General features: G+C 34.0%; 1 protein-coding gene and 1 pseudogene across 1 annotated transcript in view; both read left to right on the top strand.

Annotated features, from left to right (window-relative positions):
* The window catches only part of ANO3 (anoctamin 3), a 451,354-nt gene that overhangs the window by 180,390 nt on the left and 256,499 nt on the right, over positions 1 to 14,465 (top strand). The gene's annotated exons all lie outside the window — the stretch shown is intronic.
* LOC130829595 (U2 spliceosomal RNA) lies at positions 12,058 to 12,262 on the top strand (annotated as a pseudogene).

Genomic DNA, 14,465 nt, shown 5'->3' with positions numbered 1-14,465 from the left:
TTATGAATCTCTGAAATAACTTTAATGCCACACTTTTGGAGGCCTGGCTTGAGAATCTAAAAGGGATTCACTTTACAAAATATTGATGGAAGTCTTACCAACGTTCTGTATTCTAAAGTATAAAATCTATAAACTAAGTTAAGCTTAAGTGTTACAAAGATGATCAATTCGTACCTGTGCTTAAGAGGGTCACAATAATGGGAATAACAGACATTAAGGAAGACTTTTGACCTAACTTGTATTTATCATGTGTTTATGGTTGACTCCTCTGAGTTCCTGAACACCAGGTTTTGAGTGAGTCTTGAAATACAACAAAATCACTCATTTGTTGTTATTTTCATTCACTTACTCATTCAGTGAATTTTATTAGGCACTGTGGAAATTCAAGGGAATTAGAGAAAAAATCAGAAGAGATCTTTACTCTCCAAGATCTGACATTCTTAGGAGGAGACAGACATCTAGGCAAATGTAGGTAATAGTGGAGTGGGATGAGAATGTTGATGGGATGCACACCAGGTGACATGGTATTTGGGAAAAAGAACCCTAAGTGAGGAGATGGTTTTTCAGGAGATGCGTATGGTTGCTCTTATGAAATGATTGAGTTTTTGCTTTTTTTTTTGCTTCATTTCAAAACTTATTACCAAGGGGGGGCCTGTGATTATTAATATAAGCACAGAGGTTTATGAAACTGAAAGGAAATCATGAGCCTTTTATTATTAGAGTGGATTCTTGTGTTAATAAGGAATATTGTTTAGTTATTAACTTAGACACATTATTAATCAAATCCAACTTAGAATTTATTTTGTTTCATATCATGTACTCAGTCCTTAATTGGTTCATCATTTTAGTTACTACAGTTACAAGATTACCTTAAAATAGTTTACAGTTTGACCCTTGAAGCTGAGGTTTAAAATAGCATTCAAAATTTAAAATCCAAGTATAGGTATTCCTTCTGTGACCTACTTATTGAAATTAAAATTAAAAAGTTAATGGATGGTTGTTCTAATAATATCTTACACTTCCACAACTGTTTATAGTGTATAACATCTCAAAAACATAAGGATCACACAATATCGCATACCTCAAGTGCATGGAATTACTGTTTTTGTTTTGTTTTTGTTTCTTTTTTACTTAGCATTTCCCAGTTTACCCTAGTAAATGCTACTATTTGGCAGGAACCTCTGCTCACTGATATAAACCACATAAAATGAGAATTATTTTAAAGAAAGTAATGAGCCAGTGAAGAAAGAGTCTTCCTTAGTGTTAGGAAGCCCTCCAGTAGTAGCAGAAACTGAGTTAAGAACAGTGACTTCCTTTCGCAGTAGAACAGAGATATTCCTCTGACAATGTCCATTTCACCTTATAATTTCATTAATAATCTGAAAGAAAAAGGGTGAGGAGGGTAGAGGAGAAGAGGGGTAGAGGCAGAAAACAAACAAAACAAATAGACCTGTGTGGAGAAGCCTGAAAAAAAGCAAACTAAAATTTAGAAACCAGGCCACTGTTGATAGCAAGAAACCCATGTTCAAACTTTTTTAGGAGGACTTATAGGTAAGAGTAAAAGTTATGTCCATTCTCCTTTGGGAGAAATCACTGAGGCTAGTCAGCCTGGGATGACCCATCAACATCAGACTGGTCTGATGGGTCTGGTACAAGTGTAAACCTGTGATCTGCTGGTTTAGACCTGTTACCAACTCTAGCTGCTCGTCAAGTCCAAATAGGCTGCCTAGTGGGAACCATATTTGTGTAGTTATATTTACACATGGCCTAAATTATTTTTTGTTTTCTAATTTTTAAATAACACATGATCATTGTAGAGAATTTGAAAAAAAATAAAATTATTATTTTTAAATTGTACCTGCCAAAGCATTCTGATTTCCTAGTTTATCATTATTTAAGCTTAATTTTATATTTAGGTGCATCCATGTTCAAATTTTTAACAAGTTTTGCATTTTTAGTTATGTATATTTTGTTCTCAGTTGAAAAGAGTACACCTTTGTGAATTTCTTCTCAGAAAATACATAGATGTATCCAATGAAATACATTTCCTTGATACCTTCATATGTGAATGAAAACTCTGACTATAGAATATTTAAGACCATAATAATTTTCACTTAATATTATGATTTCTCCATAATCTTATGTAATTCAGTACTACTGAAAGATAAATCTAAATTCAGGCCAATATTTCCTTTATTTGGGGTAAGCTGCTCTTTTCTGCCCAAATGCTTTTAGCTTTTCTCATTGTCAATGAATTATAAATTTCTAACAATTATGTCTGAGTATCAAATCACTATTGCATTTGCCTGGTATATAGGGAGCCCTTTTGAGCTTCAGAGTGTATATTTTTCAGCCCAGAAAATGTAGTTTAGCAATTCTTTATTTTTTCTCATTCTTTCATTCTTGCCTTATTGTTCAACCATCACAATTAATTGTATAAACTCAGGGATATATGTCTTTCAAATTAATTTATCTTCTCAGTTGTTATTGTCATCAGTTTTGCTCTTTTTTCCCCTGTATTCTGATAGTGCTGCTTAAGATTTTCTCTATCAATGATCTGGGTTTTTTCATTGGTGGATTTTGTTATTTCTTCAAAAAGCATTTTAAATGTCTACCAACAAATTATTAGCAACCCTAAATTATTTCTTCAGTTTTCCCAGCTCTGTTTTCATTTTTGATGTATTGTAACAATTTTTTAAGAATACTTTTTTTTTTTATTTAGGGGAAATTGCAGATGCTGTCTATATTTTGTTTATTGTAATTTGTCGTTTTACTGTTTTGCAACCTTTGAGACATATCTCCTCTTATACTGAAAATAAAAATAGCCATTTTCATTAGTCCTACACATTAATTTCTAATTTTCATCCTTAATGAAGGAGAGATCTATACAAACCAGGTATTTGACCCAAAGCAGTTGAAATGATTCTTCTAGTCCCTGCTCTCTGTTATCATCCTCCAGTCAGATCTTAAAGTGTATGGCTCTTTGCTCTCAGTTCATTTGCCAATTCAGTGACCTAGAGTCTTGAGATGATTTGGGTAAGAAGTGGTTCTTTGGACCCACTTTGTTGGTTTCCTGTATGCCATTTTTTTAAGTCTATATTTAATCAGCTATGCCTCCGGCTACATTTACTAATGAAAATTTATTTTTGGCCTGGTTTCTACTTTAGGCACGTTGTGTGTTTTTGTCTAAGTCTTTCTTGTTTCTGTTTCATCCTGTATCAAAGTAAACCCAGTAGGATCAATGGAAAACTCCACTTCGAATTGTTTTTCTCTTTGGTATGTACCAACTTGCCATAGGCTATTGCTTCTTACCTGTTAATACCTAGAGATGAAGGGATGCCAGACAGTCTATTTGTCTGCCCTGTTCACTTATCCTTGCTTTTCCAGTCAACAGGTATTAGTGAACTCAAATCAGAATCTCTTAAACTTTCTTCTATTAATTTAGCACAAAATCTGGCTGGATATCTTTATTTAATCTGGCTTTGTTTATTCCATGACTCTTTACTAGTTTCTGGCATTGAGGTAGGAATGCAGATGTATTCATGTACTTTATTTCTCCCTCTCCCTCCCCCACACTCTCCTCCTTGGTCATTTCCTTTGGAATTTCAGATAGAGGAAATTAAATGCTTGACCTTAACAAGTGACTTCCCCAAAATTCTCTTAGAAATTTAATTGAAGAACTTTACCAAAATATGAATTCTATTTATCAAAATGATGTGCCTTGCCCTTTTTTCATTTTGTCTCAGTGTTCCTTGGATGCTATGTTTCTTTACCATATCTTTTGCTTTCTTTCTTTGTTGTATTAAACTTAGTTTGTTGGTTTTCAACTTCCTCAATGATTTGGAAGGTACATATTCTGTTTTAAATTCTAATTGTCTGGTGGCCTCTGCCTGCTATTCAGTAAGTATTAGATTTCACACCCTCCCGCTTCATTAGCTTGATTACATTTGTCCATCCAAGAAGTTTTTCTGTAAATTTGGAAACTATCCCAGTTTTGAAATTTCTTCATAACTAAACCCAGCCACCCTCCCCACTTTCTTGAGCATAATCACAATGAACTCTAATTTTCTGTTTACTTGCTGCCTCTACCACCCATTAATAAACTATAATCTGTTAAGAACATTTCTTATTAATTTTTATCACCAAAATTGAAATCCATGCCTAACACACAGTAGATATTCACTTTTTATTTTATTTTTAAAAAATTGGCATGCAAGGATGATGAAATTTAGACCCCAATTAAAAGTATTTTATTTAGTTATTTTTCTTTTTAACCATAAAACATATTTTGCTGAAAGTAAATGATTCAGCATGCAAAGAGAGGCTTATGCAGAGTTGCGCTAATTAAGAGGTATCACTAGGACAACAGTTAATTTTTTATTAAACACTTTAAAAAGACTAAATTAATATATATTAATGGTTAAAAAATTAAGAGACTTGAAGAGACTCTTTAAGACAAAAGACTTAAAGAGACAGCTATGCTTCAGTATCAAATCCTGCCTTGCATGCCTCCTGCACACTCGCCAGTGTCCAGTGTCCGGCATCTGCAAGGGCTGAATGTGCAGTGACTCCTCAGGGGCTGTGGGGCATGGCAGGGGCTGGGGCCACAGGGCCATGGATAGGGCTGTCTGAGGAAGGAGCCTCCATGCAGTCAGCCCTGCTCAGTGGTACCTGAAACAAAAAAACAAGAACAAAAATAACAACAACAACAAAAAATACAACAACAAAAAGAGAGAGGCAGCAATGGCCTATTCCACCTATTTCTACTCCTCAAGCCCTGTTCCCAGAAACAACCTCTTATTCTCTTACTATTCTTTGTTCTGGTACTTCCCTCTATATTTCTAATTTATGAACTTATGATGTAATTTATTATTTGTTAAATTTAGTTATCATCTATTGATTTCTTATTGAATTAGTTGAAATTTGACCTCTCATACTACCACTATATCACCACCACAAGCCCTCTTCCCTCATTTTCTCATTAAAACAGTATCAATTTTGATTAAATCAATAGTTAATGAATATATTATTTTTATATTAAAATCATTTAGTGCTTAGTCGAGTAGTATACTGAGATTAATTTTCTTTCTTATAAGTAAGATAAAAATGAGTTCATATTTTTTCTTAAATAACTCCTTGTTTTTCATTTGCTTTATTTTTATTGTAACTTGTCCGTCATTTTTTAATGTTCAAAAATAATTTATCAAAAGCCTAGCAGTTGTTTTTCCTTCTACTCAAACATAGGTAATTATAACTTTTTTTTTTCTCTTTAAGATGCTACTCCATTTAGCTCTCTCCTTCTGCTCCAATGAGGAATGTTTAGCTTTCAAGATTGATGCAGAGCTGTCATACTGGGACTTCTCTTTCCAATTTTCTTATATTAGATGTCTTCTTGATCCCGTGTCTCTCACTTTTTTGATTTGCTGCCTTATTTTACTAAGACAGCTTCCTAACAAAGGGTGTTGGAGCAGTTAATTGTTCGAGGCTTTGCATATCATAAAATGTCATTTTCTTTCCCTGCCTAAATAGTTGATTAACTATTTGGCTGGATAAAGAATTCTAAGATTGGAGAACTCGAGGTTTGGGGGGGCGGGGGGGGTGAAGGGGAAGCTGAGATGAAGGGAGAGAGTAGCATAGACATATATATACTACCAACTGTAAAATAGATAGCCAGTGGGAAGTTGCTGTATAACAAAGGGAATTCATCTCGAGGATGGATGATGCCTTAGAGGACGGGGATGGGGAGGGTGGGGGGGGGATCAAGGGAGGGAGGGAATACGGGGATATGTGTATAAAAACAGATGATTGAACTTGGTGTACCCCCAAAAAAATAATAAATAAATAAATAAAATTAAAAAGAAAAGAATTCTAAGATAGAAATTATTTTCTCCTGAAACGTTTACATAATTATATTGCTGCTCACTTTAACAGACAAATTTGCTTTCAAATAGCCTAAAATCATTCTGGGTCCGAATCTCTTTTGGGACCTTTTGGTGTTTTTTTTTCTCCCCAACCTGTTGTTCCTCCACAATACCAATTCTTCTAAAGTTATAGGATCTTCTCTTTAACTTGGTATTCAGAAATTTCATAATGCTGAGCCTTAGTTTGGTTCTAATTATTCTGTATGCTGGTCACTTAGTAAGCATCTTTTCTCAATGTGTAAAATGATATTCTTTAATTCTGGGAAGTTTTCCTTTGCTATCTCTATAACAGCTTTCTATTTTAAATTTTATCCACTTTTTTTCTTAAGCTATTCCAAGATAAATTTTGGAACTTAAGGCTTCCAAATTTTCTCTTTTATTTTCTATTTTTCATCTATTTGTATTTTTTCTTTTGTTCCATTATTCTGTATATCCTACACACACACACACACACATACACATTATGTGTATATATATATGTTTGTGTGTACCCACTACATGCAAGTATTTTTAATTTTAAAAGCTTTGAGGTATAATTAGCATATTATAAACTTCATAATTCAAGTGTACAATTTGATAAGTTTTGACTGTGTATTCACCCACGAAACCAAAGCTACAGTCAATATAATACAATATTGTTTATCCCCCCAAATTTTCCACATAGCACTCCTTTCTTCACCTTCCCATCCCTCAAGTCCCCAGACAACAACTAGCATGCTCTCTGACACTGTAAGTTACTTTGCATTTTCTAGAATTTTATACGAGTGGCAGAATTTTATGTAAATGGTATATACTACTACCTTTTGTTTACTCAGTATAATTATTTTATATTCCTTTGTATTATGTATATCAATAGCTCATTTATTTTATTGCTTATTAGCATTCCATTATATAATGTGTTTATTTCCTATTGCTGCTACAACAAATTGCCACAAATTTATTGACAACACAAATTTATTCTCTTACATTTTTGAAGGTCACAGTCCAAAATGAATTTCACCGAGGTAAAGTCAAATTGTCAGCAGAACTAGTTCGTCTTGGAGACTCTAAGAGGAGAATCCCTTTCCTTGCCTTTTGAGCTTCTAGTGACTGCCTCCTTTTTCCCCACTTGTGGCCCCTTCTGTTTTCAAGGTGTGCAAGACATTAGTCCTGACCTCTGTCACCACATGGTCCTCTCTTTAGTCAAATTTCCCTCCTCCTCCCCCTGTTAGTAAGGACATTTGGGATTATTTTTATAGCCCACCAGGTAATCCAGGAGAATTTTCTTACCTGAAAATCCTTAACTTAATCACAACTTCAAAGTCCTTTCTGCCATATAAGATTACATTCACAGGTTAATGGGAAGAGGGCTTGGATTACTCAGCTACCACATATGGATATACCAAAATTAGTTTATCCTCTTGCCTGTTGATGGTCGTTTGAGTTGTTTCTAGTTTGATGGCTATTACAAATAAAGGGCCTATGAATATTGAGTATGCTTTTTTTGTATGGATGTATGTTTTCACTTCTCTCAAATATTGAGGAGTAAATGGTTGGACCATACTATAGACATATTTTTAACTTTTTAAGAAACTGTCAAACTGTTTTCTAACATGTTTATGTCATTTTATATTTCTACTAGCAGTATATGAGAGTTCCAATTCCTTCATAAATTTACCAACACTTTTCAATTTTAGCCATTCTAATAGGTGCTCAGTAGTCATATACTATGGTGGTTTTAATTTGAATTTCCCTAATGATTCATTATGTCGAGCATTTTTTCATGTATTACTTGTCTCTACATGTCTTCTTTAGTAATGTATCTTTTCAAATATTTTCCCCATTTTTAAAATTGGGTTATTTATTTTTTTGTTTGTGATATTTATTATATATCACAGATACAGTACTTTATTAGATATAAAATTTGCAAATATTTTCTCCCAGTCTGTGGTTTGTGTTTTTGTCCTCTTAATGGGATGTTTTTCTGTTGGATTTCTTCAACAAAAGAAATCCTTTTATGTTTTTAATTTTAATGAGGTAGAGTTTTTCAGTTCTTTTTATTTTATGGGTCATGCTTTTGGTATCATATCTAAAATATATTTGCCTAACTGAAAGTCATAAATGTTTCCTTTTATGTTTCTTTCTAGAAGTTTTTTCCTAGAAGTTTTTATAGGTTCAGTCATCATATTTATTTCTATGATCCATTTTGCATAAATGTTTTATATGGTGTGATGATGGATCAAAGTTTGTTTTTCATATGAGTATCCAATCGTTCCAACATCATTTGGAACAATTTTGAAACAAAAATAATATCCTTTTCTTTTTGAATTGCCTTAGCAATTTGTGAAAACTCAGTTGTCCATATGTACATGGATCTATCACTGAGCTCTTTCCATTTCATTGGTCTACTTGTCAACCTTTACACAGATTTTACACTGTCTTGATTACTGTAGCTTTATAATAAATATTGAAATTCAGTTAACATTTTTCCTCATTTGTTCTTTTTTCAATGTTCTTTTAGCTATACTGTGTTATTTGCATTTTCATATGAAACTTAGAATAAGTTTGTTCATTTCCACTTTATAAGCCTGTTGGAACTTTGATTGAATCTATAGACCAGTTGACAGAGAACTGGCATCATAACAATATTCTTTTGACTTACAAAATGGTATATCTATTTAATTTTTGTGATCTTTTATTCATTATTGTGTTTGGAGTTTGTTGAATTTCTTATATATATACATTTACAGTTTCTACAAATTTAGAAAAAAATTTGGCCACTAGTTTTACAAATATACCCCCTTCCCTTTTGTAGTCTCCAGTTACACATGAATTAGGCTACCTGAAGTTGTCCCAAAACCCTGTTATGCTCTCTTCATTTAAATTTTTCTTCTTCTTATGTATTTAATTTGGAATTGCTTCCATTGCTCCATGTTCATATTCATTAGTATTTTCTTTCTTCTGTAATTATTGTTAATCTTATTCAGTGTATGCTTTTTCTTAAACAATTTTGGTTTTATCTCCAGAAATTCAATTTGGGTCTTTTTTATGATTTCATGTCTCTACTTAATTTCATGAACATGTGGAATAAAATTATAATAACTATTTTAATGTCTTTATTTACTAAATCTGTCATATGTGTCAGTTCTGGATTAATTTTGATTATGTAAATTATCTTGTCATTATGTTTCAAATATCCCTGGTTTTTTGAATGCCTAATATTTTTTTTAATTAGAAAGCACATACTGTCAATTTTACCTTGTTGAATGCTGGATGTTTTTATATTACTACAAATATTGTTGAGCTTTTTTCTAGAAGACAGTTAAGTTACTTGGAACTACTTTGATTCCTTTATGTCTTGCTTTTAAGTTTTGTGAGGTGGCACTAGGGCAGTACTCAATCTAGTTATTATTCACTATGGAGCAAGACTTTGAATCTTGAGGGTTTCTATTCTTGCTAGCGGGACTAGGCACTGTTCCCTGGAATGCATGCGCACTGTGTATTGTAATCTCTAATTCTTTGGAGTGGTACAGCTTGCATGTCCAGAGAAGGTCCTGCATTGACATCGGTTTTGGTGATGATTTTTTGGATATGACACTAAAAGCAAAGGCAACCAAAGTGAAAATAAACTAATGGGATTACATGAAACTAAAAAGCTTCTCCACACCAAAGGAAACCATCAACAAAATAAACAGGCAACCTACCAAATGGAAGAAAATGTTTGCAAAACATTCATCTGATATTCAAAATATGTAAAGGACTCATACAACTCAATAGCAAAAAGAAAAAAAAATCCAATTAAAAAAAAATGGGCAGAGGATCTAAATAGACATTTTTCCAAGAAGACATACAGATGGCTAACAGGTCTATGAAAAGATCATAACTAGTCATCGGCAAAATGTAAATCAAAGCACAATGAGATATCACCTCATACTTATCAGAATGTCTGTTATCAAAACGACAAGAAATAACAAGTGTTCGTGAAGATATGGAGAAAAAGAAACCCTCTCTGCTGTTGGTGGAAATGTAAATTGGTACAGCCATTACAGAAAACATTATGGAGGGTCCTCAAGACATTAAAAATAGAACTACCACATGATCCAGCTATTTCACTTCTGGGTATTTATCTGAAGAAAATGAAAACACTAATTGGAAAGTATATATACACCCCTGTGTTCACTGCAGCATTATTTACAACAGCCAAGATATAGAAACAAGCTAAGTGTCCATCAATGAATAAATGGAATATTGTTAAGCCATAAAAAAGGAAATCTTGCTATTTGTGACAACATGGATGGACCTCGAGGGCACTAAGCTAATTGAAATGTCGGACAAAGGAAGACAAACACCAAATGATCTCATATGTGGAATCTTAAAAAAATAAACATTAAAGACCCAAGCTCATAGATACAGAGAACAGATTGGTGGTTGCCAGAGGTAGGGGGAAGAAAGGGTGAGCAAAATAGGTGAAAGTTAACAAGAAGTAGAAACTTCTACTACTTATTTATTTTAATAAGTAAGTCATGAGGATGGAATGTACAGCATAGTAACTATAGTTAATAATGTATTGCAGATTTGAAAGTTACTAAGAAAGTAAATCTTAAAAGTTCTCATCACAAGAAAAATTTTCTAACTGTGTGGTGACAGATGTGTATTATTGACAGTTTATTGTGGTGATCATTTAGCAATACACACAAATACTGAATCATTATGTTGTACATCTAAAACTAGAGAGAGAGAGAGAGGGAGGGAGGGAGAGAGTCCTGCATTAGGTGTGCAAATGCAACTTCATCCCTGAAATTTATCCTATTAAACTTCAAACTCACCATGTAACTGCATCTTATACTTGTTTTCCAGAAGCCAGGATAGACCAGTTTAATTTAATTTGAGGGCTGTTTAAACCATTGCAGAGGTCAGTGCTTATAGCTTAGATAATGAAAAGCTGTTGTTTGAAATGAGAGGTACCCAGTTCTTATGAGTATTTTAAGAGTTCCGTTGTCTTGGGAAAAAGGCCCATGGGTGCTTTTGCAGCAGTTTGGGGAATATTAGATATATTTTTCATTTCAAATACCTGGTGACGTTTATTGTCTTTGACCTACATCACAGGAAAACAAAGAAAACCTGCACTTTGAAGAGATCTATTCTTTAGTGTAATATTTTTAATAAAATTGCATTTAACACGGAAATGTGACTTAACTGCCTTTTGTAATATAACTGATAATGTAATTGTAATGATTTAGTTGAACCACTGTTTATGCTGCTCCCTTATGAGTGCCAGGCAAAAAAAGTAGACAACGTTTGCAATAAACATATTTATTTTGAAGGAAAAGCAAAGGGATGATAATTAGGCTTCTGGTATCAGCTGCCAAGTTTGGTGCTTGCTGCCCTGATGATTTAGAAGGTAATATTTCTGAAATTACTTTTCTAACTACCTTATGCATTCCCAGTTAGTATGTGTACAGTACTTACAAAACCACCAGTAAACATTCATCTTTAGTCCTTTGGTACTCTGATTTCTTTTTTCAATAACCCCTATTTAAGATTTTCATCTCCTCCCCATAGGTAGTTGCCTTCTGACTGCTTCTGGGTGGTGAACCCTGCCCCAGATTTTTGCAAAATACCTTTCTCCCCCGCCGTCCTTCCACACATCTCCATTAGAATTTAGCTGAACAGTTATCAGTTCTTTGGATTTACTTGCTCAGTGACTGATTCACAGATTCAGGAGAGTTAATGGAACTGTACGTTACTCTCTCCAGTTAACATTCCCTCCTTCAAATAGCAGTTTTTAATATGAGAATGACACTTAAACGTGCAGCTTCTCTCACTGAGCCCATGACAAATTTTTCATTGACCGTGGGCCATGGATCTTCAGTCAAATCACAGACTCTTATTATTCTCATGACAGTGCACCAAGAAGCCACAATCAATCATTAAAAATCATTTTGCCATTTTTGCTTTGAAACAAAGTAATGATACACATTTTGTGTCCCTACTGTTTGCTAAATAGTCTCTTTGGAGTTTTGTGTATATTATCTCTAATTCTCACAACTGTACAGGTTGATTATGATTTTCCATCACTCAGTTATAGAAATTAAAGCTCTGAAAGTTTAAGTAACAAGTTCAGATTGTTCTTTATGAATTCTAAAACAGCTCTTTCATCGCTTCTCGCCCTTTTGGCTAAGATCAAGTGTAGTATCTGTTCTTATCAGTAAAACAGCTCTTTCTGACCCTGAAATCCCTCTTATTCCAATAAGCAAGCCAGTGTATCTTAAAGGAATGACCGATGGCAAGCAAAGCCTGCAGATTTTTGAGCAGATGGCTTTGTGGCAATTATGAAATCATGCTAGCTAGGCCTGACCCTAACTGAGGAGTTTCACCACTGATTTTAAATGCATGAGCAAACTGTGCTTTCAGTGTATGCCTCAGATTATCAGTCCATCTCCTAAGTTAATTTGATCTTTAGAGGAAGGAATTACGTTCCTTTGAATTCCAGAATTCTTTTTCAAATATTCCTTAAGGAAATATTAACAGATTATTTCATATTTTGTTAGTTGTTATATTTCTAAATTAATTTACATAATTTTGTTTGCCAGTCTCTTCCATAAAAGAAGGTGTCATATGCATCCTTTTTATAATTTTCTTCTCAGCATCAATGATGCTTCACACATAGGATATATTTAAGAAATATTATTAAATGACTTGCTAAATGCATGATGTGGAATCTTTTCTCAAGGCTCTTACAGATCAGTTGGTGGACTAAAATATGCTTGTGTCAGTCTAGAACAAATGATAACTGGAATTTGTTCAACAGTCCTTAATGCAATTTAATAAGTGCATTTGTCAAGAGAATGGGAAACCTTGATGGGTTGGCATGATTGGGAATGCCATCATTCCCATTAAATTTAAATTTGTGAATATCTTTGAGTTCTCCCATCATCTAGATGAGGAAGCTGTGACCTATGGAGATTAATTAACTTCCCATAAATCATCCTGTTAGTCCATAAGAGAACACAAACATCAGATAATCCATGTGCAAATCTTAATTAATTGATGCCCATTTTAGGATTTGTATTAGTCAGAATTCTGTTCAGCGCCACCATAACAAAATAGCACAGACTGGATAACTTAAACAACAAAGATTGATTTCTCATTGTTTTGGAGGCTGGACATCCAAGATCAAGATGTCACTGGTTCAGTTTCTTCTTAGGCCTCTCTCTTTGATTTGCAAGTGGCCACCTTCTTGCTGTTTTCACATGGCCTCTTTCTCTGTGTGCATGCATCCTTAGGGTCTCTTCCTCTTTTTATAAGGACATTAGTTATATTGGATTAGATCCTCATGCATATGACCTAAAATTATCCCTTTAATGTCCCTATTTCCAAAGATAGTTACATTTGCAGTTAGGACTTCCTAATTGAATGCTGGGGAGACACAATGCAGTCCACATGAGGCTTAAAGTCTGTGTTTTCTGAGTACATGTCCTTGTGTTGTTTTCATATGCTTGAAGCAAACTATACTCTTTACTAATGAATTTATTTTCTTCAAGTCTCCTGTCAGCTTCAGGTCTTACTGATAACTATTTTTTCTATATTTTCTTCATGTTTTCTAATATAAGTTACAGAAAGAGGTGAAACCAATTAGCCTAATCCATCTCTCAAAGGAAGAAAATACCATAGGTCTGAGAAGAAGAGAGATTGTCTTTTCAAGTTTCAAGTGCCTACTTTTGGTACATTTACCCATGACCAGGACAGTCCTTTTTAAAGGACCAGCTTTATAGTGGGGGTTGGGGCATATTAATTTGTAATGTTACTTAGAAGAGGTGGGCTAGTAGAAACTGTAATTAATATCTGCAGTACATGTATTTTAATTACATCCTTTTGTATAGTTTCAACAGATAGTAGATGCTGCTGTCTCATGTGGGTCCACATAGATCCAGGGTTGGGTGCTGTTCCAAATCCAATGAACTTAAAAGAAGAGATTTGAATTTCATTTCTTCTTCCACACAGAATGGTCTGTTGCCAAACTCAGTTCTTTCTCTGCATGTCTGGTCTGTTTGCGTTGAGGATCATCCAGAAGCACAGAGGCTGGACCTACTCTTTGCGTTTGATAACCTTACTGGTTCAACAGCAGACCCTTTGCAAAAATGTTTTCAGCAATTTCTTCAGTAATTCTAAAACACCATTGCCTTTGGTCCAGAAGGGCCAATCTCTCTTAATCGCTGCTGTTCATTCCTGCAAGGCCATCATTTAGAGACAGCATAGTCTTTGTATTGATGCTCTTTCCAGTTGAGTTCCTGAATTCTGTAAGTATTAAATTCCACCTGACTGGGCAACAAATCTTGGTGACAAAAAACTGTTGTCCAGAAGTGCTGAGAGCACTCTTTCTGTCTCATCACTGAGAATACAAATATTAATGACAGATAGCTCTGTGGGTTTTATAGATTGAGCCAAGAGAATCTATGAGCTGTGACTTTTCTGTATTAATTAAAGGTTAGCTCTAACATCAATTCTGAATGATCTTTATATCAAAGTTTACATCAAGAACCTCAATATAAATTAATCTAAAGT

The sequence above is a fragment of the Hippopotamus amphibius genome, chromosome 9 (assembly GCF_030028045.1).
Source record: "Hippopotamus amphibius kiboko isolate mHipAmp2 chromosome 9, mHipAmp2.hap2, whole genome shotgun sequence".
In the NCBI taxonomy this organism is placed as follows: domain Eukaryota; kingdom Metazoa; phylum Chordata; class Mammalia; order Artiodactyla; family Hippopotamidae; genus Hippopotamus; species Hippopotamus amphibius.
This window is presented reverse-complemented; position numbering and strand designations above follow the sequence as displayed.